This window comes from Bactrocera latifrons, unplaced genomic scaffold (genome assembly GCF_001853355.1).
Source record: "Bactrocera latifrons isolate USDA-ARS-PBARC rearing strain unplaced genomic scaffold, ASM185335v1 scaffold_203, whole genome shotgun sequence".
Lineage (NCBI taxonomy): Eukaryota > Metazoa > Arthropoda > Insecta > Diptera > Tephritidae > Bactrocera > Bactrocera latifrons.
In genome coordinates this window covers 268799-294622 of record NW_017535553.1, presented here as the reverse complement: position 1 = coordinate 294622, position 25824 = coordinate 268799, and the positions used below count along the sequence as shown (strand labels likewise).

The 25824-nt window shown below is 36.7% G+C and overlaps 1 protein-coding gene and 1 non-coding gene across 4 annotated transcripts in view; both read left to right on the top strand.

Annotated features, from left to right (window-relative positions):
* Window positions 1-25824, top strand: part of LOC108968122 (centaurin-gamma-1A) — a 262919-nt gene that overhangs the window by 12384 nt on the left and 224711 nt on the right. The gene's annotated exons all lie outside the window — the stretch shown is intronic.
* Window positions 8663-8785, top strand: Trnal-caa. The gene is made up of 2 exons: window positions 8663-8700; window positions 8741-8785. It is a non-coding gene; the product is annotated as a tRNA-Leu (tRNA).

Below are 25824 nucleotides of genomic sequence, written 5' to 3'. Positions count from 1 at the left end.
CTTGAGAACATTTTACGAGAATTTGGAGTTGATGCGGCCCATAGTGTTAAATATATGAGGGTATTTGTATAACTTATCGTCTTGACTTTTTCACACCGAATTTTTAGTGATATACATATTTATATATGTATTCGCCGGATAATGATCGAAGAAAAAATATTTTTGATAATAATTTCAGCTTTTAACGACACTGAAATGTAATTTTTAAACAAAAAGCTCTTTATTTTTGGATTTATGGCAATTTAAAGCAGCTTCACTGATGCTTCTTAAAAATTATGAAAAATTATTTTTTTTCTGACTTGCAAGTGAGTAAAAACCTTAAAATTCCTAACCCAGTTTGAGGCACCGTAAATTTTTACACTATAAACTTTAAATGGTATTCCAGTGGAGAGGCATGCATTTGAAGGAATTTTTGGAGAGTCGTGCAAAATACAGAATACCTACGCTTTCAACCCTCCTAGGCATCCGAAACCAATCAAAAAATTCTGGAATGATGTCGCAATGTCTAAAACTACGGAAAAGTAGAGGAGAAAATATTTAAGGGGTTACATGCGCTTCCTCGAACAGCAGAATTTTATTATAATTTTTTATTGCTACAAACATATACTATTAACAAAGAAATTGGAACGCCATTTCCGGTGACCCCATGGAAAAAAGATGCGCCCGCATTGACAGCATAACTCTTTACAAGGTCATCTAAAGTGAAAAAATAAATGTATATAAAGGTGTATAAAAATGGAAAATCGATTTTTGGCAGACATTATTACAAAAAAATTAAATTTGTGTGTTAATGTCATGAAGATCGTTCGAGTGATTCTCGAGAAATCTTGCCAACCGACTTCAAAAACACAGTATAGAGAAAAACTTAGCCTAGCTAGCCTCAAGCACACAAGTTCTCAAGGCTGTACTCCGACATTCTAAAAGTGTTGTAAAATTTTATAAGGGATTAACCCATAAACCCATGTTACACCTTAACGAAAACCCGACACCCTGAAAAAAACAACATTTTTTTAATCATTTTTTAAACTGTTTCGAATTTTTTTTAAATAGTAAAAATTCAAATTTGTGGATATGGTCAATTCCCTTCATAGCCATGTATATAAAAAATCACTGTAAAATTTAAGGTCAATCGGTCCAGTAGAAGCTAAGGAACCGGGGGTATCGTCTAAAAAAAGTCAGTTTTGAGAAAACGCGTTTAAAGTTTCAGTTCAGTTTAGTAAAATACCTATGTATATCCCCGAAATAAATTTGAAATGTGAAAAATCCTCTTGAATAATTAAGGCTTCTAATAAAAATATATATTTTTGTTTATTCTAGACTGGAATCCCGCCATAATAGGAAAACCAACTAATTTTCTAATTTTAAGACTAAAACCATTTTAAAACATTTAAAATAACCTACTTTTTTTTACTATTTTTATCTTTCTTTTGAAATACTCAATCACTTCCTATTTATTTTGCAAAAGAACTGCTGTGAACAAAAAATATTCCTACAGGGTACGTGTTAATAAAATTTTATGTGCAATATCGTTGTATGGGTGCATCGGTGCGGTAGAGCATATGCAATAAACTCATCGCATCAAATTACGCTTTTCATTTGACAGTTTTGTTAAATGGCGCTTAAGTATAAAAAGTGACATTTTAATATCGAAAGGTTAATAGCAATGACAATCTAAAATTACTCTGTTAAATGGAAAACTAAGGAGAATAATGTAAATATCGCTTTTGTGATCAATTTAAAATTGTAATAAAATGGTGGTCTACGAATCACTATTGAATATGTAATTTTCTTGATAAAGTGCTAGGGAGTATATACTTATATTTTTTTTTCAATATTTATTATAACTCTGTACCTTGATTTGTAGAATATTCACTTACATATGCGGATACATCGGTAGCGTTAACTGAGAAGCTCACCATATTCGTACCTCCAGCCATCAATTTTTCAGCGATTTGCTCTCTTCACTGACTCGGTTTCCTGCCAAAGTTGACTGCCCACATTTGGAGCTATAAATTCAGTTGACATCTGCCAGTAAATCACTCACTTATGAAGTCGAACTCACTAAATCAAAACACGATTCTTAGACAAAGACAGTGAAATCTTTTTATCAACCAGAACATACTGATTAAAGAGCGAATGATGGCAGGAAGAAACCGAAGAATGATGCCTTGTGATTGTAGTCGGAAAAATAGATTCATCCGCAGCGAAGTTGACCATTTCTCAATGTCTGAATTATAAACAAAAAATATATTTGTTTTTGACAGGAACTCCCACGTACGAGAGAAGCGATGTTAGTATAGTGTTTTTGTGTGCATACAAGGTGTGTTGAAAACACGTCGTCGATCAAAATTCAGTAACAACAAGAATTCCTGCATAAAAATTGCATATTTTTTCAACGAATTACACATTTGTTGTTGCTGTAGTGTGAGCACAAAAATCACTGCAACACCACTTTCCGGCCAGAAATAGAAAGCAACAACAAGTGGCATCTGACGGCACGAGGTGTGGGTGTGTGTCTGTCTACGAGTCGACAAGTATGTGAAGTTGTGCACACGCCCACCAACAGCATGCAGTGACTGCGTTGACATTGATAATGAATGGCAGCCGGTTCAGCCGGTGCCGGCTTTATTTTGTCACATTTTTTGCTGACTTTCCTAGCGTTTATTGCAGAAAATCGAGAAAAAAGCCGAGTGGCCGTACGATTGGTGCATGCAAAGTGCGCTTTTTGCCAAAGGCAGCAACAGAATAAAATTGCGACAAAAAGTGGAAAATTAAAGGGGTGCCAGCGCAGCGTCAAAGCGAAGATGGACAGCCAGCAACTTCCGTTTTAAAAGTGCAATCAGCAAGCAAGTATTATGTCTGTTTGTGTGTGTGCAAATTCAATGAATGAATGAAAGATGAAGTGCGTTTTGCATTTAAATTAGCTGGCAGCACCAGTCGTCACTTGGGTGCGGGTGTTGCTGTATATTTATCGCCGTAAAACCATATAAATACATTGTTGTTGTATTTAAGCGAATGTGTATGCATTTTGCCTCCCACTATTTGCTTGTTTTTATTCCCAGCATTTTGTGTCTGTGTGTTGCCCATAGTTGCTTGACAGTCAAGAAATTCGTTAGTAAATATTAAAAATTCATTTATGCTGGACATAAAAGCTGTTGACTTTATTGATTCTGCTAGCCTCTGTATTTTATCGCCTTGTTTGTGCTCGCTTTTGCTGCCATCAACTATATTTGCTGTTGAGGGATAGCTCGTTTATGACTTTTTAAGTTGTTGAACACAGTAATCAGTTATGTTTCGTCTACAGCTCAAATCGGTCCAGTTGCAACGACACCAAGACGGCTATATCATTTCGGAAGTAAATTGAATTTTTAAAAATAGTTTAAAGGAGATATTTTTCAATATCTATACTATCGGAATATGAAAAAAACGTATTTTTCTAGATTTCAATTTTTGTAACTTCCTAATAAATTTATAACTGAGAGCTTTTGTGGCTGCCTATAGACAAAGGCGTACCTTTATGATATCGTTTTTTTGTTCACCGAACAGACAACACCACCAATCAAATACAAGTGGCCACTACTGTTCTATAAAACCTTCTTGCAAAGAAAGCAATAACGGCTTATGCTTTGACGTTTATTGATTGCCTCAGTGGCTTGTTTCATATGTGTTGGAACGAATACTCTAAGTATGTATGCAGTTGTATTATAACCTGCGCCTTTTGTGGTCAAAATGCTTACTCCTCAGCGACGAATATTTTTCCGATATCTGCATCTGTTTTGCTTAGTCAGTATTGAATTTTTTTTAATTCGAACATCGACCAGACAACTCATTCAAAATATGTTTCTTTGTATTCAAATTGCTTCTTTTTTTCTTTTGGTCAGCTTATAATGAGCACTTGGCGCCAGTTTTCATTTGGTAAAAGTGTTTTGTTCGGTTTCGCCCTTCGTTGTTCATTGCTTTGTACGCATTTCACTTTGTCGTTTGTTGCATTTTTATTGCTCAATGCTTTTAATCTATAGATTTGGGGGTGTGTTGTCAACTTCTTTACTTCTCATTTTGGTTTAGTTAGCTACTGAAACTACGTAATGTTTTGCTATAATATGGGTAGTCGAAAAATTCTTTTCGTATTTTGTAAATAGATGTTGTTGCAGTCGTATATCTCCAGTGCTACCAATCACATTGTGTCAATGGTAAGATTTTATGCTTTATTCAAAATAAAAAATTCGGTGAAATTGAAAACAAAAATGAGTGAAAATAATGAAGAAATACGAAAATACTTTTTCGACGATTTGGAGAATACGAATGTTTATACTGTCTTAGATATTTCCAGGCGAAACCTTTGAAAAAAATTATATTTTCTTGATTTCTTTTCGAGGCTCCAATTAGTAGCCCATCAGGCTATACTTATGTATGTATATTAAGAAGGAAACGATACAATTGCCTGCTGTTCAAACGTTATTTTCAGTCCCAGATTTTATCTCGTCAACTAAAAATGTATTTCTTTCAATTAAGTTTTACCCATCAACCCATATCTTGTTCACATAACAAGCAGTCAACAAGAGTATTATATGGCATAACACATGAGCGACATTAAAACCCTATTAAATGTCTGCACATTCCCAGGAATTGTGACAACTTTCGGTTAAGCACAACAAAGACCAATCAACGGAAAAGACTTTACAAATAAAAAAAAACCGTCAGCGCAACAAGCCGAAGCGTCAAAGTCAGCCCAGAAAGCAAATGACTCTGCGTAGAACCACCTCGTGACAGTTGAGAGCAGGCAAACAAAACCAAATTTGCTCCACTCGATGCTTAACAAACGGGAAAATTACAAATGTGTTAGCATATCCTTTCAAATATGTATGTTAATAAAGTACTTATTAAAAAGAAGTCGGAAATAAGATGTCTGTAGACTGTGTGGCGAAGGGAAGCGCTATCAAGTAATGTCAATTTGACAAAAGCCAACAACAAGAAACCCACATCTTGTTTTTGTATTTTTTTTACAATAAATCAGCTTAGGTGCTCTCGCTTGGCATCTATTGTAAGGTAATTGAATGAGCAGCAGAACCTTTTTTGTAGACACACAGTCAGCAGAAGAAGTGCTGTTGTGGTGCTTGCAATTGTAGCCGAGCATGTCGTGACCAGCTTTCAATAAGTTTCATGGCATTCTCGTTATGAATTTCGATGTATGTATGGCTGTGCTCACTGGTCAAGGGAGCAGACAGCCTTTGTGCCTAAAACGTGAATGCTTACTTAGCGGTTAAGATTGCGTTTGAAAAATCAACAAATCGTAAAAGAAACAACAAACGCACGCACAAGAGTAACAAAGTAAAGAAACAAACCAAAATTTACGAAAGGGAAACAAAGCAAACAATAAAAAATCGTCGTTGCACGAACCTCACAAGGAAGTATGTACACAAAAGACTGATGAAGCCGGCTTTGCATGCAAATGCGAGCAAAAAACTCTCGGAAGAAACCAGTTTCGTGTGCGTAATTTGAGCGCCTTACCGGCGGTTGGCGGCGCTCTACGTTCAGCGTGTGTGTGAGTCTAAAGTTTGAAATTGAAATCCAAACTGGTTTTAGTTTTTCGGGCGCGCTTCACTTATTTGCTATTTGGGCTACATGAAAGGCCAGTCAAAGGTGTGTGTGGTGGAAAGCAGGTCAAATAAGGAGATTTATTCTCATTAAAAACTAAATCATAGCGAAGATTTGTGGCTTCTACATTATAAATCTTCAAACCTTACAACTTCGCTTAAGCTAAATAGGTCTGCATTTGAAAACATACTTTGCCAGTAACCGTGTTATAGAAGTATGAGTGCGATCCTCTCAACTGTGTCTAAATATACATACGTCACTGTATCTCAAGTAACCCACTCCAGTTTTAACGGCCTTTTGTGCCCCTGACCTTTTTATTTATATATTTTGTTAGCCAAATGGTGTGGCATGTTGTACATGGTGGGTTTCCTGCTATCAGGTTTACTAATTATCAGCACTCTCTTGTAGAGTAAAAGGCTATTAAGCGTGTACTCTTCATCGTTCTACAGCCCACACATTCAGCCTGTTTTTGCTTTCGCACCTAATTGTCTTTTCAATCAGTGTTTTCACATAGCAAACACACATGTGTGGAACACAATGCTAGCGACAGACTGCAGCAGCACGACAGTGAACTGAACATGGCGTTGTGAATCCTACTACATGAACGTTTGTGAGAGGGCAGCAACATAACAATGGCCGGCATGTACACAAAACAACTCAGTTGTCCATTTTGCATGTACACAATTTCGTTGTGGCCATACTAATACCTTGCACTTCGATGAAATTTTAATATTTTGCTCAAAGTGAAATTCTTAAACAAAAAAAAAAAGTAAATAGGTAAATTTATTGTTTTAAATTATCAATTGTTATTATAAATGATGTAACAGAGCTATTTTATGCTTTTATTTGTAAAATAACGTCAGTTTTGTTAGAGCTTTGAGTAATTTTACATTTTACATATTAGTGGCATCACCACTCTACCTCATCTCTCTATCTTCCATTCTACTGTCAACTCTATTGTCGTCCTACTGCCGTTGGCAAATATAGGATAAAATTGAAGTTAGTGAGAACGACAACTGTCGGCCTGCAGTCGTGTAGTCGTGCAGCTGTCAAAATAGGTCCGTCCATAAGAACGTGTATATTTTAATATTAGCCAGATGTCGTTTGCAGTCTGTCGCGAGCATTGTATTCCACACATCAAAGTTTATTGCCACGATCGCTGCAGCTGTTTTGTGTATCGAATATCCGAACACAAATGCATGGGCTAATTCATCATCTAAGTGCATCGCGTACTTTTCATCAATTTATTTGCATTCACTGATGTTTACTTTTTCGATGTTATAGAATTACAACGTTGTCACGATTTAATGAAAAGGTTCATTATTATGATTCGTCGAACCTTTATTGCTCTTAAATGCATACTTATCCCTAAACAATGTATTTCTCATTTAACAATCGTGTGTGTCATAAAATAATGTGCTCGTAAGTGTATCGCTTTGTGTGATCCAGAGATCTTTTATTAGGGTTTCAGTTTGCTTAATATATTTACTTCATATTGAGGGGTCATATCCACTTATAGATTGAAAAAAAAAAATAATTTTAATATAATTTGCGAAATAGTTTCGCAGATATAAGCGTATTTGTGAGAGAAATAGTGCAATCTGTTCCCAAACCTTTAAAGAGTTGACCATACCCAGGATTCTAACCTACTAGTAATCTGAAACCAAAACACAAAAAATTAAAAATGTGTCTAATATTTGGTTCTACAAAAAGGTTGCAAAATTTGCAAATTTTGCGAAATTGCGAGTGTCTAAAGAAACAGTTTTTGGACCACTATTTCACTGTTAAAAAATTTTGAGAAATTAAAACAAAACACAAATTCGAAGATATTCATACTTCCAGGCACAGAGGAGTTCCAATTTTTTTTTTTTTTTTTTGACTGTTGCGAATTCTTTAAAAATAGCATAGCGAATAGATATGATTATTACCAGACATAGAAAAGTCTAAAAATACACTCTAAAAATTTCACGTAAATCGTTGCATTCGAATCTGTGAAATCATTTAAAGCTTTAGTTTCGGCCAAACAAGTTTGCCGGGTCAGCAAAATACCTAATTTTTCTGTTTTTCGGATGTTAAAATTAAGCAGTAAAATCCTTTTCATCGCAAGATTTCTGGAAACACCGTTTTCAGAATCAGTGAAGGAAGATTTTTCCGAAACGGCCGACCGGTTGACTTGAAAATTTCTTGCAAACTTCTCTGATATATTTGTCTAGTAATGATCGAAGAAAAAGGGTTTTTGATATTAACTTCGATTTTGTAAGAAAAAGTGATGCAAAATGTAAAACTTGTCATAAAAACTTATTTTGTTCTGAGAGCCGTCATTTTGTCAAGAATCAAAATTTTGACTAGTTTTACGATCATTACCTGAATCCATCTAAATTAAGTAGTGATTTTACGATTTGAGATGATTTTGAGCAGTCAAATCGTTCTCATCGCAAGATTCCTTTTTGTTCGAATATTCTTGTGGAGTTCGGCTACGAAATCAAGAGAATATAATAATTTTCAAAAAGAGTCGCCGAGACAGTTCACTTTATCTTTTAATATTATAGTTTTAGGTTGTATTTACATATAAATTTCCTCCATTAAAATGGCGCACACTAAGCCCTTAACTATGCACTTGAAATCACAAAACCTTAAAGCCTAATTGATCACTTACAATCGAAACACTCAACTACCGAAGCGATTAGTTTAATAGATTTAATAACTTTACTGTTACGTATTTCATTTTAGATAAGATAACAAATTTTAACAGATACTGAAAAGTGTCTGTCGAGAAATGGGCCCGGTAGACGCAGAGTTCATTATCTTATCAAAGGAGTCGCCGCTGGGGAAATCAATTATGTGCTGTTGTTGCGTGGGCAGCCACGCTTATGTGTCATAGAAACAAGAATGATAGAAACATCATTATCATTGGTTGGCATATGGAGTAAAAATAGATAACGGATCGCTCGGAAATCACTCACTGTTGACCCACACAACCCACTAGGTTTTTATATATAGATATCTACAATATATATTTGGTTATATCTATTTATAAGGCGTGTTTAACGTTTTTATACATCAAGATGTCAGGATGGCCGAGCGGTCTAAGGCGCCAGACTCAAGTGTGAAAAACTTGCCTGCCATGCAGGTTGTGTTCGGAGCGTTCTGGTCCTCTCTGAGGGCGTGGGTTCGAATCCCACTTCTGACAAGAATTTTTTTTACAATATATTTAATCAAATTTAAGTAAATTAAGTAACCTCAAATTAAATCTTGAAAGTTTCACGAATCCTTGTGTCTTAATTTCAATTGTACTTAATTACTTAATGATAATTTTTCTCTCAAAATTATACTTTTCGAAATCACAAAAAGGTTTACATTTTTGCCTAAATTCATCATAATTGCTTAATTAATTTCAATTAATAACCGCACAGAATGCAATGGCAAAAGCCTTGACATTCCGTTTCACTTGTAATTCACTTAATTAGTCAGAGTACGACGCGACATGAAATATTTTCAAACGAGCAACATGAAAGATAGGCAAAATGTGTCACTAAATTGATTCTAATTTTTGCATGCTCCGTTTACCACCGCAACAACAACAACAACAACAAATTGAGTTACCGAATGTTCGTTTCGTAGTTTTTCGCAACAAAGTTGTCATTAAATTCGCTTTTGAATTTGCTCGCATTTGCTATGTCCATTGCCACCGCGTCCCCTCGCTGAGTTGCCGTCGCTTTTGTTTGGTAATTTTGTATACAAATTCCGGCAATTAGCATAACAATGCCGACTTTGTTGAGTAATTTATTTATATATGTATATTTCTACTCTCTCGTCATCACAAAAACCGATTTGTGTATAAGTCGAAAGCATATCTACCTTGTAAGTATATAAAAATAACTTTACTGTTTTTGCTACGTTGGAGAATGCTACCGTACATATGTATGTCCTCATACCATATATCGTGCCGTATATCCTCATTAATTTATCTTTAAATACTATCCCTCTTTCCTCTCGATTACGAAACGTAACTGACCATTCTTAAAAAAAATCAATTGGACTTCAGTACTCTCGCTCTCAAAAACCATTTCAAAGCTTGCTTTTTCCAAAATATTAACAAATTTTGTGCTACTACAACTTATTTTCCAAATTCCTATATTAACTTCTAGCAGATTTCAGCACATCATCGACTTGACTCGCTGCCATGCCCGAATTCCGCACTGCTTCGGCGCCTAATGAGCCGTCACTCACAATTCTCTTTGTTTCAAGTGAAGCTAAACCTAATCGACTCATTTATATTGGGTCATTCACTAGTAAATTGTTTGATGACAACAGCTGTTCTTATAGAATTTTTTCGCAGCCAATTTCACACTTCTTCGCTTTAAGGTTATATATTTGAACAGCTGATGTAATAAGGATTATTTAAAAAAAAGTGCTTTAATTTTTGAAATCGTTATTGTTTGGCTCCCTATCGAAGTTGGGAGTTCGAAAACTGCATTTTCGGCGTACTATAAAAAGGGGTTGAAAATTTCGTGACGGTAATTTCGATCCTAAAGATGCATCACGTCCTCGAAGCCCCTTTAAACTCGATGGGGAGAAAGTAAAGTAAATAAAAACTCGATATATTGTAAAGACATTAAATTTGTCTAACGCGACCAATAACAAACAACTGAAACGTCTAGAATTAATTTGGAAAAAGAAAAATGTAAATAGCAAGAGCTCATGATCTTGAACAGATGAAACAGCTCAAACCACTCCCAAGACCTATAGTCATCAAACAAAGTTATGTTGTCTCTTTAGTGGGACTTCAAAGGGATCGTTTATTTTGAGCTTTTCCCTAATTAATTCTAAAGTGTATTGTGCTCAACTGGTCAAATTGAGTGCTGCACTTAGCAGAAGAGGCCAGAAGCGATCAATAAAAAAGGTGGTATGAGACACCCACCATATTCTCTTGACTTGGTACCTTCGGAATGGTACTTGTTCCGATCCTTGCAAAATTTTTTGAATGGGAGAACCTTCACCTCAAGACGTCATGACTTCAAAACCAACTTCGCAGTTTTTTGTCGGCAAGAATCAAAAATTTTATGAGCGCGGGATCAATATCTTGCTCGAAAACTGGTGAAAAATATTGAAACAAATTTCACAACACGATTTACTCACTAAAAATCATGTTTAAATTCAACTAAAAATACGAAATTACTTATCGAACAACGCAGTAAATGCTCAAACCGAAGCACAAGTTTTTACCTTTCAGTGCGGGACGCGACGCACTTAGAGGTGGTGAGCAATTAAAAGCTTTGACTGACCCCTTTTTCACGGTTGCCTTATTGTTGCGCGCATATTGTTTATCCATTAAGGTTCAATTTACTTTTCAACGATTAGTTGTTTAATGTTTTCTGCTCGTTTTTCTAGTCTTTTGCAGTATTTTTTATAATTATTCCTCTATTGTTTCTTTTTTGTCCAAGCTGCCATCAGCGTAATTATAAGACACTGATTGCGCAAGAAACAAAATGCTTGAAAAAAAGTGAAAACAAAACTGTTCCTGGCACACCCTGTATGACTGGAAGGTATGTAGTTATGGGCGCATGCGACCTAAAGTCGGCGCACGCTGTGGCACATACTTTTCCTCCATATAATCGCCAGCAACTAGTCGTTCATTTCATTTCGCTGCTGGTTCGCTAAGCAATATAGAAAAACAGTAGCTTTATTATGCTGTCAGTTATTTCTTGCGATAACTATTTATCATTTGATCTGCTCGAACTTCGAACTGATCGATTTTCAGCACTCACGAAAACATCCACACGTATTGTATGGCATTAAGGGCGTAATAATTTTTAATTTAATGGCAGGCGTAAAGTCATTGGCCGATGATTGAGTGTGCTTATGGATCGTTTAAATGTGTATATTCGTAGCGAGAGACCAATACAATTTTCAATTGGTAGGCAATGTAATTACAAATTGGCTTGCAAAGTGGAATGAAGGTCGCTGATCTGTTTTTAGAAGTTATATGTATGTATATTCGTATCGACAGATCTTGTTGATTTGTGGTGAAAGCGGTTCTTTTAGATACCTTAAGAACTAGTCAAATCTTTGACAAATGTGGAACTAGTAATTAAATCCCATTTGAGTGGTAAGGCGCAAGTTGGCATCGGAATCACCTAACGGCAAACTCAGAAAACGTGTTGTTTCGACAGGATCGTATCGTATTGACTGAGTAAACAAAGAGGTGGTTAGGGTCCTGCGATGAAATATATTTGTAAATCGGCATCCATTCTGGATATATGAGTGTTTAACCTGCTACAATATTCAAAACGAATTTCCGGAAGGACCACTCTAGATTCGCGAGGCAACTCGAAATCTTCGTGTGTCATGAGATGTGGTTTGATTCCAAGTACGCTACTCGCTGGAAGGGATTCGATGAAGATGTTGATGGCTCCATGAAATAACCTCTTGATGCTCTTAAAAGAAGGTTCCACAGCCTGAAGAGGAGTACATCGTGTTGCTTAGCTGCAGGTGTGCGACGCAAAACATCAAGAGGCATCAAGTTATCATACGGAGTACAGTACTCTGTCACGACTGAAGCGACCATATCGGCGCTGTTTAGTTAACCGACTGCCTCGTAAGTTGTTAGAAATGTTTTATTGTCTTTTGAAATGACCTCTCTCACGGCTAGTGACTTAAATATTTTGTTGCGGATCTGTGTTTGGTAATAATCGCGGTCGTCTGCAGAGGGAGAGAATACAGGCTATCGAATGTAACACCTAAAAACTTAAGCTTTTTATCAGTCAGAGTTTTAATGCCATCCACTGCGACATTAAGATCCATTCTGTACTCCTTCGTCCAGTCCAGAGTGAAGCTCTAGGTAGGCTTTTCGAAGATAAAAATGTGAAACTCGCAGTCTTTGTCTATATTGATTGAGGCTCACAAAAACTCAATTCTAGGTTCAGACAGACATCATGTAACATATCCATCATCATGTGAAGCAACTTCATTTGGCTTTGTTACACGTTCAGACATTTTAACGTGGGACGACTAGAATTTCTGTTTGAGATTTTGCATTAATTTCTCTTTTTTAACTTCGAATTTGTTTGAATCGTGACGAACTCATAATAGCATTAGAATCATTATTCACGCTATAAGCTTCGGCTGTCCACACACTTAACGCAAATTAAGATGATAAAGTGACGCCGCGTTTGAAATCCACGTTGTAATAATTTTATTAGCATAAGCTCGCATTGTTCTTGTAGCTGCTGACGGCAATTTTATTTCATTTCCTTTAATTTTACATCACTAACTTCAAGCAAGATAAATAATGGTATGGAAAAATGCCCATAATTAAATGTTAGTCATTATTAATTGCTGTAATATGCGCAGATGAGGCCGTAAAAATAATTACTCGAAACGCTTTGTAGTTAAAATGTGCCATTAGAGGATGAAGAGAAGCACTCGTAAGCACGAAAGAGTAACATGAAGGCTTGAGGACGGTGTTTTGTGAGTGTAGTCGCGAATTTTAAGACTAAGAGTGAGTAGTTGTTTGGTATTCCGTGTTCATTGAATCAAACATGCACTAAAATTAAAAAAAAAAAAAATAATAACCGAAATTAGTTCACAGCACAATTTCAAATTTTCAAGAAATGAATATAAAATGCGTGTTATTTTTACATATAAAAAAATATTACATTTTTATTATCGCATTTAAAATAGGCTTCTGAGCCAATGCCCACTTTACCAATCTATCCCAATTTTGCTTAGCGTTCTTCTTCAGTACATGCAGCGAATTCGGGGCTTTCGGCTTTATACTCGACTTTCCCATCTAACAATGTAACAAGAGTTCTTTTGATAAGAGTCCAGCTTTTCAGTCTTCTTCCCAAAACATTCGCCAAAGTAGACTCCCCAAAACACTTCAGCAGGATTTTCAGCTTGCTTCCATTCGAAACACAAAATGTTGAGCAAAATTGTTAGTTGTTGTTTGTGAAGCGGCAGAACTCTGTCGAATGACAATCCGTTTCCGTTCCGGTTACCTAGATCCTACTGTCGTGGGAACGGCAAACTAGGTTAGTCAAAACAGCTGGAGAAAACACTCTAACTCTCATATGATTATCGAATTTCAGCCGAACGTACTTGTACACAAAGATTGTATCAATCTAGAAAAGAAAGTTCAGTCCGAGCCAGGTTTACATGATTACTCGCCCTAAAGTTCTTGCGAAGTTACCTGCTTATTGCTTGATATTTTCTTTGAAACTCTTTAGATGCTCTGGATCTAACATCGGTACATACGTCCTTGATAATTCATCTTAAGGGGTTACATGGGTTTCCGCGTTTCAAAAAATCGATTTTTTTTTTATTGTCTACACCTAACAAACTGTAGTTTTGAAGTCGGTAGGCAAGATTTCTCGAAAACTACTCAACCGATCACAGGTCCTTCAGATACAATTATTAAAGACTTGGACGAGGGAATTTTTGAATTACTTGGAAAAAAAAGTCGCTAATTTTCACTGAAATTTGAATTTTTTTGTAAAAATGTCTGCCAAAATTAAAATTTTATTTTTTTTTTATTCGCCCAAATACTAAGTTAAGGTAGTTTTTTAGCAGAGGAAACCCATGTAACCCCTTAAAGAAAATGTGGTTCTTCTTTATAATCCTGAATTATACTATAATCTCAATTCTGTTTTCTTTCAGCTTAAATAATTTTAGTTTTGTTATTAGTGCAGTCCATTCATGTTAGCTAATCCAACTCTGCAAATATCGTCCACTGAGTTCGCTATCGGATTATAGAGTTCCCTTAATATAGTATTTAATCTAAACTTTAATTGCCATTCTTTACACCACGTTCAAGAGTTCAACTTTTCTCCTAAGTTTTTCAACTCTTATTCCATTAAACATTTCAAATTTTTCATTCTTGCCTTTCATCTAATAACCTCCTTTTGGTGCAAAAGCTCTCATTTTGCGTTAGCTCCACTTAGGCACTATTCCGTTCAATATATTTGTCTGGGTGTGTACACATGTACATGTATGTGAGCAGGTTCAACTTCGTGCATTCGGTATATTTGTATAGACAGTTTAGAAGCGCTAAACACTCACTTCAACCAGGCTTGACTCAACTTTGTCCTCTCGCTTGGCAGAGGCAACCTCGACTCTGTGCACATAAAAGGCGAAATAAAGCACCGCTAGATCTACAATATATATGCAAGCACGTATGCACTCGCTTTATTTGTTCATTGCAACGATGCCACCGCCAGTTTTGCTGACCTATAAATGTAGAACCGGTATTTTTGCGCTAATTTTTTCTTTTTACGACTTTTCCATTTGCATCGGTGCAAATGTAATATGCACAAGATTTTTGCAATATTTTTGTTTTTGTGGAAAAGTGTCAGATAATCACACGTTTGGCACTCTTTAGCCGGCGAATTATGGCGCTATTTTCGATTTGAGGATGCAAATTGAATTTGTGGCTGCGATTGGTTTTAACTCATGCGAAAGTTGCGATGGAACGAGATTTTATACTTTCGCTGCCGGTCAGCTGCAGAGTTCAAAGTATTTGCAAAGAAGCTGCTCAACGGCTAATATTCGACAAGATCTGATTGACCAAAAGTGAGAGGTAGCGGATAAAATGGCGTATCGTGTCTTAATGAAAATATTTGATCGTAAAAATGTTGCTGATAGCAAATAGTGGCAAACTAGTCATTTGAAAGCGGTTTATGAAATCCTGACTGACAACTGAAGATGATGGACGAGTCAATAGACGAGCTGATTCCTTTCTTTTTTCGTTTTTGTTTTTTGTTTCCGAAAGGTGCTCGCTAAAGGGTACGCCTCATTCGGGACAACGCCTAATCAGCATTATCTTACTATATTGGACTTGCGAAACAGTACGTCTACATACTAAACCCTTATTTCCGTCGTTTGTTGTTTTGTGGAAAGGCTCTGCGGGACCGCCGCTAAGCATTACACCGCAGGGCCAATTTAGCCTATTGGCTCACGTCATTCGCGGCTCTAACTTCACTGCTTCTTTGTTGTTCTGCTTTTGCAGTATCAGAGCTGTCGTCCTCTCCATGGTATACGATACTTGTCTCGTTTGCAATATTTTTTATTTATTTATTTATTTATTTAAAAGAGAACTAATTATAAATAATTAATCCACTTGTAAGAATCAGCACTGGCTGCCAGGGCCTTCGGCTCTTAATACTAAGATTATGGTGAAAAGAAAATATTTAGTAAGGTTCGTTTGCAACATATAAGTCACTATATTATTACGTGTTATTCGGTCTGGCACTTCCTTCTCCAGTCCTGCAGCTCTGTCGTAAATCTCGGACAGTAGAAAAATATATGCTCCGCATTTTCGCTTCTGCTCCCACAGAAGCAGCAATTAACTCCATTGTCATGTATTCTCTGAAACTTTCGTGTCCTCTTAGAAACTGCGTCATGCACAAGTATATCTCGCCGTGCTTTTCCGCCACCCATGCTTGTATATTCCCAATTATTCGGTGCGTCTATCTTCCATTTGCTGCTGTGTCCCAACCATTTTGCCATTTCTATATGCTTACTTGTCTTTCCTCTTTACGTTCTGCCATTGTAAACCTTTCTGCAGTCTTTTCAAGATTGTACGTTTCGAAGTCTGAAGTTGCGGTTTTTAAAGACCTGTATATTTTCTGGATTCGTCCGGTAGTTAAGCGGATGGCAGACACTTTTGGCAATCTGTTCAGCAATTTCGTTTCTCAGAACGATTTTATGGTCAGAAAAGCGCTTTCCGGCAGCCATATCTCATATAATTATTGCCTCCCTGTTTCTGACTACATTCTCTGACGCTATACGATGTGAATTATTGCTTCAGTACCGCTTGACTCAAAACTCTTTATATCAATTCCTACGTTCATAGCTCCGCTGAATTAAAAAATCGAAAATTTTCATATAACTGGTCCTTTAGAAGTAGTCAGTTTGATCTTTGATCTTACGAAAGCTAGATCTGATGAATAGAGTAAAGTTTTATGGAGAAGACTGCAGTCGATACCTATCGAAAGTTTAGTGAAGTAAGCGTCATCCAACAGTGATTTTTTCATTTTATATGGATTTATATTATTTTATATATGTATATAATTTTGAATGGAAAATTCATTGCGCTTCCCCTATTAGCCATCCATTTTCACACCGTACTCTATACATTTTTGCACCATCAGAAACAGCTAATTTAGCTGATAATTTCTGTATGTGTGTATGTAAGTGTTAAACGTGCGCTATTGCCACACCCAGCTCACTTCCTTCCGCACTTAGTTTTTGCACAATGGCAGCTGTCAGGCCGCAGCAGCTTTGTTGTTTACAGGTGTTATTATTCATTGCATTTAATTATATTTTGTTTTCTTTTTTATCACCATTCATGCTGTCGCTGCGGCCACTGACTGTTTTTTATGTGCCAATTGGCTTATTTACACACCAAGCGATGGTTATCGGCGCTGTTATGACTGCTGACATTTTAGTCGAGTCACAAGTTGAGCCGCGTGCGCCCCAGCAGGAAATGTGCACATTTTTTACAGTACCGAATGCTTTAAAGGCTTTAAGCTACTAGTCTGAAAAATCTTAATTCGTTTTTTAACCTCTTTCCTTCGTTCAAAAGTCTGCCTGCAAAGTAAAAGCCCTCAATATGCTTGATAAAGTTCGTTTGAATCGTTTTGTTCGGGTAAAATTCCTACTGTGAACAGCGTTCGGCAGTCGCCCGTTGCTGTTGTTTGCCAAGTATGCTGCGTTTTTATTGCCTCCCACTCGCATTTCACATACTTACACACTGATAAGCGTAATTAACTGCCTCTTCAGCCGCATTTTGCGTGAAGTTCTCCGTTCTCCATTCGCTGCAACGGTTTTTATCAGTTTACAAATTACACGCATCGCATTGAAATGTCAACACTTGCCAGTGTCAGCTAGGAAGTGTCAAATTTGACGATTGTTTGCGTGACTACTCTGACCTATCTTATATAAAATGAACATGCAAATGAAATTAAAAAAGTCGTTTTGTTATCTAGCTTTTAAATGCCCCTAATTTACATCAATAAAATAAAGATTTTCTATTCTCTTTGCAGGTACGTAAACATTTACAACATACTTCCAATAAATTATTCTGACAGCTGTCAGATTTTGTCATAAAAAGTATTCTCTCGTGACTGTAAGTTCAAAAGGAAATACATTTTAATTTAACGCCGATGAATTCATTTTCAACGTCTAAATTGCACCACAAATCTTTAAGAGTTTGCTCGTAAAAATCTCCCGCATGAATTGCCATGCCAATGTTGATCTTTTCATGCCCCCCGCAAAGCAAGCAAAATTTCGGTTTGCCACACACTTGCAACATGAAACCCAAGTCCCAGCATAGTCACACTCAAAATGCAATTATCGCTGCTCCAGTGATTTTATTAATATCATCGGTTTGATTGTCAAACAAATGCGAGCTCAGTGACGGCCGTGCTGTTAATAATGGCGCCATCAATGCCATCAACACTCGCCTGCTGCGCCATCCGCACGCGGCATAAACAATAAAGCTTAATGAACTTGGCCGCCTCGATGATGGAATTGTGACATCATAGCCACCACCGCCGCCTTGCCCTGATGCTTTTCATTTCCTGATGCAATGTTGCGAATATTGAGTGATGACAGTAAAATTCCTGAACTGTCTCTATGTTTGTACGCATGCGGAAAACTTAATTAATTTCTTGCGGCTGCGGTTTTCGGGAATAATTAAACATACGTGAACAATAAAATATTGACACATTCTGACTATGTGTGTGTGTGTGGGTTTGGCACAGCGCTTATCGCCGTTGCGAAATGTGATAAATCTATAAATTAATGTACACACTCGGATATTGCACTATTGTGTTGTTTTACCGTTATCGCAAGGCAAACAAGCGTAAAAACACAATGCAGCAGTTAATAATGGCTTATCTGACCGGGAGTTGTGCCGTTTGCGGGGCGGCAGAACTGCACGATTATCTTTGTTTCCTCCTTGAATATTTATGTGATTAATATTTATTTATAAAAGTTTCGTGATAATTAGCAAAGTATCTATAAGAGCAGATAAGCCGTTTGGGGCACGTAAATCAGCGGAGGGGATAAACATATATCTCATTTCTGAAGGCTTCATGAAATAAGTGCATTGAGCTCACCTACTTTATATTACTTTGAAGGCTTTGAAAGGGCACAGTTTATTATCTTTGGCATTAAATTATATTTTATTTAAACTAAAAAAAACTAAGAAAAGTCAAGCTTGAATATATTTTTGAACAACATAAAGTAAAAATTGTTTGGTCAAAAACCACTTTTCAATTTTTAAAAAATTTCTGAAATTTTACATTTTTTTTGGAATTTTTTTAGTTTAACTAGAAGATAAATTATTAAAAAATATGAATCTTTTTGAATTTTGGTTTCAGATAGAAATTGCACATGAGAGATGCATCGGGCAATTGCTTCCCAAAGGCAGAATATTTGTGAATGAAGTTTAACCATATAATTATAAAACCTAGAAATTTTTCTTTAATCACTTATTTCTTTCCCTCCCAAAAAATCCTCGAAAAATCGATTTTTTGAAGCCTCTAAATCAGGTTTTCCCCTTGAACTTTAGAAAGAGAATAGTCTATAACATACCATCTGATCACTTATGTATGATACGGACTGACAAAGAATAATTAGATTTTCACTTATTTTTATAAAACTCTTAATTATTGTCTTGAAGGTTAGCATGACAAAGCTTAATCAAATTTTCTACATACTTCATAGTCATAGTACTTTGAGCGAATTTGGTTTTTCGGTTTCGGCTCAATTTCGGAGCGTCATTTGCTAGATTGCTGAATAGTTTCGACGTCACGTTCATAAATCTGGTCTATTGTTAAGCAAGAGGACGCAACTCAACTCTACGTCGGTTTTGCAATAGATTTAAGCTTTTAGTAAATTAATATATAACATAAATATAAACATAAATCAAAATGTGTTAAGCGATCTGATCCTTTGCTATCTCTCTGAAGCCAACAAGACGAGACAATCAACTGCCGAACATACACTAATAGGCTTTTGAAAATTTAACTTCGTACGAAACTTAAAAAAGTTTGTATGAAGGTAGGGAAAACCTTTTTAACGATTGAGTTTGCGGACCAGTCCGGTATTCTAGAAATACTTCTGATTATATTTATAACCTGAGCAGGGTAAGTTTCCACGAAGTTTATAACACCAGAAAGGTAGAAAGCCCTATAAAGTAAATCATATATGTATATATAAATTACTGCATGACGAGCTGAGTCGATTTAGCTATTGCCGTCTGTTCTTCAGCTTTAGAGATATTTTTCCTGAAATTTTGTACACATTCTTTTCTTTCCAAGAATTTATCGGATCACTACAGCATAGGCGTCAAGCTTTTGTAAGAAATACTTTTTAACTCTCATAAAGTTAAAAATCTTTAGGAAGTTTGGCACAAATTATTACCTGAGGCACCACGATAATTTTCGAAGAAATTATTCACATCGAACCACTAGAGCATATATGTAGCTGCCATACAAGTTGACCGATCCAAATCCAGTCCTCGTCCGTAAAATTTTCATCTCAAAATTTGACATAGACTATTATTCAAGTTATCGGTACAAGGTATCGTCACGAAATTTGGCATAGATTATTATCTCAGTCCGAGATTATTATTTTCCGAGGAAATTATTCAGATCGGACCGCTGTACCATATAGCTTTCATTTAACTGAACCATCACAATCAAGAAAAAAATTATTTTTATACCTTTCATGCTATAAAAATTCACATGTGAACGGTATTAGGCTTCGGCGCAGCCAAAGTCAATGTTTTTTCTTGTTTTGTTCACCTCCGCCTCTCCGGTATTTCCAATATTTCATAGGTCATTATTGAGGAACATTTTATGTGATGTGGTAATTTTTTTTTACTTCCTTTCACAATATTTTAATATTGATTTTTGCAATTACTCGCTCATTGTGCAATTGCGTGTTTTCACGCTATCTCCGATTATTGCTGACAGATTTGACTTTAAAAAGCTGCTGAATAAATATTTGCGTTTAATTAAATTCACTGAGTTGAACATTCACCTGAATTAATAACAACTTTATATTGAAAACATTAAATATATTTACAACTTTTTTCGCAATTAGTGACCTCTTCGTAGCGGAATGTGTTCATTAAAAGCGTGTGTGAGCATGTGTGAAAACAGTCGCCGCAGGTCCTCAGAGTACGTAAGCAGTACAGATACCGGTTTACAGTACATGCCCGGCCTTCGTGTCACACGATGCCACCTACACGACTAACTCGAAGGATTAACATAAATAAATCATGGCGAAAATATGACATGAGTGGCCAAATAGGATGCCCCGGAGGATATCCGTTGCAGAGCCACCTACACACAACCATCTTCAATTACATGGTGAGACCACGTTACATACGTTAAAGGCAGCCGAGTGCAGCCTTTAACCCTTTAGTGCAGGAGTAAGTAATTTAAATGAAATTCCGTTCAACCCAAATTGTTCACTGTTGAGGCTACACTTACCTATATACTACAATATATATATACAAAAATATATGTACATATGTGTTCGTATTACTCAGTTTTCGCGAGATTTATGTACATTAATTTTTCAAAAGCTTGTATTACCGAGTCACCCAACTTCGTTCGTGTCCTCATATTTACTTATTAATGGCTCGAAGTTGTATTTCGTGTTTCTTGCCGCCTCTGAGCCACTGCGTACTCTTAGTCGCATATGTCGGCATGCTGTCGTCTGCGTTTACCAAATCCTTTCGGGCAGCCAACAATACGGAGAATAAAGTGCGGTGAAAAAATTGTGACTTTATTGCATTTATGGTAATTTTAAGCCATTTTTAAAAGATTGTGTTAAAATGCATACGTCGGACGTTAAATTATGCAAAGTATGCGTAGCAGTGGCATCATTCAGTTCCACTCAAATCAACATCTGTATAATCGCACAAAGTGAGATATTTCTGTGGAGTTGTTACGAGACATGCAGGTACATAAATTTTATTTCTGCTTGTTGCCCAAACATATAGCTGGCCTCATAATGTTGACCATAAATGACTGCTTTCGCGCATATTACTTCAGGCAATCCGAGAAGTATGCTACACTTTATTCACATTGAAATGTTTTTGTTGTCCTACGTGTTTCAGCAACAAGCAGGTTGATTTGCGCTGGAGCGAGAATAAATATATGAGCATGTGAAGGGTGTTTCTTTCCGAGGAATAGAACTTCTGTTATGCCTGTATATAGGAGTTTTTGGATTTTTTTATGGAGTTTTAACATAATTTCGGGCGCATGACCACCGCGACTGTGAAGATCATCTTGGCAATCAATCCAATTAAAATCTTTTAGCATATACATTTTACATGACGTAATACCCAGAACAGGGTTTAGCGTAAAGAGCTCAGTCGATTTAGCCATGTCCATACGTATTCTCTTATTTATATATGCTAACTAGTCCCTCAGTTTATTGCTTTTGATAATGCGTCCCATGAAAGTGCAATCAAGGCACTATAGAAAACGAATGTGACGGTTTCATACTTTAGGGGCTGTCCACAGTGTGGAGTTCTACCCACCCTGCTATGAAGTCTAGTAGCAGGTGAGCTCTTTGAGTTGCTCACCAACAATGGGATCCGATGCCAGGGATACTCCGGTGAGATTGAAGCCAATTTGAGAACACTCTGCGACATAGTTCAAATGGGTTTAAGTCTAGCAAAGGGATCGCGCAATACAGTAGGGTTAAATATCAACCAGTCAAAAACACCCATTGTCCCTTTTACTAATCGAAAATATCTTCCAGGCCCCTAGCCCTCGGTGTCAGGGAGTTGGGGGCGTCTAAAGAAGTCAACATTCTTGAATTTAACACTGTCCAAAGCCACTAAGGCACTCATGATATGAAGACGCCTAGATGGAAGATTCTAAGGCTCCAAGCGAGGTATCATAATATGGCTGTATACCATGATTGTAAGATCTTAGATGCCCAAGCAACCGCTCCATGTCACTCGGTATGCCTTCAACTATCGAAGCTGCAAAGGCCGCCTGTTTCTGCGCTTCATGGGAAATGCTCACTTGCCCCACCGCAGCACTTGAAGTCAAGCTGCACCTTGGGATCAAACAGGGAGCGAAATATACCATGCTCCTAATGCCAGCAGAGGGTTTCGGCAAAGGGAAAATAATATCTTCTCAACAAATGCACTAGGGAAGAGCTCAATGCAGGAGGTTAAATCTGAGCTGGGAGAGACAAATTCCGCCACCTTGTCTCGCTCTGTACAGAGCACTGCATGCTCAGAAAACACTTATCAAACATGAATATAGCATCTTGCGCAAACTGCCGGTTCTGCGACATGGAACAGGAAACTTCAGAACACCTGATTTTGGATTGCCTAGCAATTGGCAGAATCAGGCTCAAAGCCATATGTTCCATCTACGTCGACCAGGAGGCTCGTAAAATAGTTCAGGATGTTAGAATTTGTGACCATGAGTAATATAGGGGCGGGCACAATAGACTGTCGGTCGTAGTGTCTCAATTCTACAATCTATCTCAGTTTTTGAAATATCGATCTGAAATACCAACGGAATAACCGGAATCGAGAACTGGTATGAAAATCTTTCTGATGAGAAGCTTTGGTATGGGTTATGATGTAAGCCAACGATGCAATCTCTGAAACAATTGTTCAGATAGTCACTGTAGCATATAATTGCTATAAAAACGGATCGATCAAAGCACTTGTCAGAAATCTTTGTACTTGTGAGGGGTATTATAGCTTCCGTGCAACCGATTTATTTCTCCTCTGCAAAACGCCCTATACTTGTATACTACTTATACATACATATTCGTTAATTTATTGGCTGTTGTTGGAGACCGGTAGTGATGGCAATCCTTGTTGAGACTCCCTCACCCGCTTCCTCGCTCAGAATGTACACACTCGCATAATGTGTTGACTTTTAATTTCATATCTGCCGCGTCATCCATTTTATAAATATTATTTCTGGTGTCGCTAACAAGTGCTGGCGCCGTCATTGATGTCTATATTTATAAAATTTCCCTCAATTTTTTACATTAAAGATATTTTTTTAATTTATTCTTACTCATTGCCCACTTTTAAACCACTTTGCTTCTGTTTATTTTGATTACCATTTCTTTTTCCATTGCCCATGAATTTTCGCACAATTTCGAAAATGGTTGCCACTTACGTAATTTAATTGCTCTGCTTTTAATATGCCTTGTTTTTCACGTTCTGCTTGCTCTACAGATTTCTGTATTGTCTTTGCTGTTTACCCAGCAAGCGTTTGGAGCTTGTATTTGCTTGAAAAATTCTTCTAAATGCTTTTCTGGTATCCGGCGAGTTTTGACTTAAAATTTTGGCTTGTAAATTTAATTTTTAAGTATTATAACTTGCAATGTTACGCAGATTTGTATAATTTGGCATCGTCTGAGACTTTCTCTTATATTTTTTTTTCTGCGCCGAAATTTAGGCAACGAAGGCATGTCGAAAATCGCATTATAAGTTTTATCATTGAATGTCTTTAATAAATTCTCAGCTATAATAAAAAAAAACAATATATCGCATGTTCGATTCTCCACTCACTTCATGAACTCTGCATTATTCCACAACTGCATATATTGATGTATTATTTTATTTATCGTTTGTATATATGATATATGACATAAATACGTTTTTATCTTGCTTCCTTATCGACTCCGCCATACTTCCCTCTCGTTTGATTATACGCTGACAATGCGCAAGTGTCTTTCTTCGTCGTCTCCAAAGGCCCTACACCATTTCCCCTGTGTCCATTTCAACGGAGTCGCAGTTAAGACACGGTAAAACCGACAGCAAACTACAGTACAATGCCAACGTGCCCAGAAATTTTGATGAGCAATTCATTGGCCAAGCCAAATAGGCCTCATCCTCTCTCCCACTCACACTCAATGGTTGAACCATTACTTCATTGCTTGTTTGGTATATGCGTCTTACTAGCTTCATTTGCATTGAATTGTGTATTAAATCAAGTTTTATGATTTTTGTTGTGTCAATCGATAATGGTACTAATAAATCTGCTGAATTCTCTTGGGTCTGCCTGACTCGTAATTATGGCCGATTGAACAATTTTACGACTCGTTAACGAACACGCTTGCACTTCTGGGAAATTATCTTAGGAAATGTGTTTTCCAACACTTTTTAGTTTGAATATACTCTATAATTTAGCAGGTACCAATTTATCACTTTATTAACATGGAAATCCAATAAATTTTGAAACTAAAATTCTAATTTTTAGTCAAAATATGTACTTTTTCTGTACATAGCAAGGAAATGAGCCTTCGAAGAAGTGTTTTATTTCTTAAAAAGAACTCTTAAACTGTTTTTTTCGACGCAAGTTTTCAGAGGAAGTGTTTTGCCATTGGTATAGCTTATTTGAAAAACAAAACCGGCAACAATATTTAACATTTTTGTTATTTTTATTTAACGTAATAACCGTACGTTCCCCAAACCACACAGCGACTTTTTGGTCGGTTCTTTTTCCATTTGTTCTCCATTTGCTGCTGACAAGCAATTTTTGCTGCACCCAACCATCTTCTGTGATCACATGTCAACAGCGGTTAGCCGATAACAAATGTGTTTGCATTCTATATTTACTGGTTGTAAAACATGCCAGTGCATTTCCGAACTGTGCAAGGACACGTTGTCATTTAACACATTTGCCCGAAGAGAGCAGCACAGCAGCAAAGCAGCAGGGACACGCAACCCCATTTTTGTCAGCTGACAAATTTGTTGCACCAGCACTTTCTTACATAACCACGCTACTGGTACTAACTTTTTCGCTTCGAGAGCGCTGCCAACATTCAATATTTGCGGTCATGCAACGAGTCGACCGACAAAACAAAGTTTACACAAACTGCAAGTTGTAACGTAATTTGTATTTTGGCCACGGCTGCAAAGTATATGGAGAGCGTTTGTTGCAACAAATATTTGTGCTTGCTCTGAAAGCTGTGCTGTAGTTCAAGGCAAGAACTGTGGTTCATGCCAAATGAGGTTAAGTTTGCCATGCCATTGCAGCTATAATGAAATAAACTAAGCAAATTGATTTGATAAATGACAGTTGCAATAATTTTAATTAAATAATTGCTGTGTGAGTACCGAGTGGCTACTTGTGCTGATATGAAATGCATAGCTTTGATAGAGATATATAGATCCCTAAAGGTTAAATATCTCCATAATCTTTAATATCTTAAAACAAT